The sequence below is a fragment of the Apium graveolens genome, chromosome 3 (genome assembly GCF_009905375.1).
Source record: "Apium graveolens cultivar Ventura chromosome 3, ASM990537v1, whole genome shotgun sequence".
Taxonomy (NCBI): Eukaryota; Viridiplantae; Streptophyta; class Magnoliopsida; order Apiales; family Apiaceae; genus Apium; species Apium graveolens.
Window position 1 is genome coordinate 292,193,234 of NC_133649.1, and position 978 is coordinate 292,194,211.

The window sequence follows — 978 nt, forward strand, 5'->3', positions numbered from 1 at the left end:
AATCTTTCAGCTGGTAATGATCCCGACTTATAGGAAACTCGGTAAACATCCTCTCGAGAGCTTCCTGGTTGTACACCCCGGGGTGACCGCTAGGCTGTCTATCATACCTAACCCTGCTATAATAGACTTCGTTTTCAATCTCCGCGGGCTTCTCAACAAAATGGTATTTTACGTCTATCCAGTAACCCTCAAGTGTGAAGGGGACCGAATTTCCCGAAATCTTCTTATACCTAAATTTCGAAATTATCTCAGAAGTAGGGGAGGCTTTCTTGCCCATCTCTACCCGGATATGTGTCCTCTCGGCTGAATCAGAGTGACTCTCCTCGCTACTAAAACTCGGGTAACAGTTTAAAGCTCTCCTGGGAAGCCTCTTGATCCGGACCATATACCTATTAAAATGAAGGTGCGTTAGTCTGGAATCCTACCATTTTTTAAGTTTCTGCTAAGTGGTCCGGATCAAGGACGTTATGTTAACTTTACCATAACTTAACGACCCGGACTACTAATACAAGTCCAACCCGGAAAAACATCAACGATCCGGATCATGTTAACTATAAGCCAAAAAACCAAAGATCCATAGACCCGGATCCTGGCAGCAAACACCCAGATCCGGATCCAAAGCAGCCAAACACTTTGAAAACCACATTCGTAAAATTATAACCAAATAGACACCACGAATCTGGGTCCTATACCCCCTACCCGGGTCCAAACCAAAACCCTCACCCAAAAATAGCAACTTCGAGAATCAAAAAGCAAATTATACAACTTCCACATATACACACAACTATTTGCTTCCAAGAACACGAAGAACTAACCCAAAAAACCCAGAAAAGCCGAACCCAAAAACCCGATTTTCGTGCAAAAATAAAACAAAAACAACAAAAAACACACAGATATGAACACACAAAGCAACCAAATGGCCATATCAAGAGCAAAGCACAACAAAAATAGTTAATTACACTACCAATTAGCGAAGAA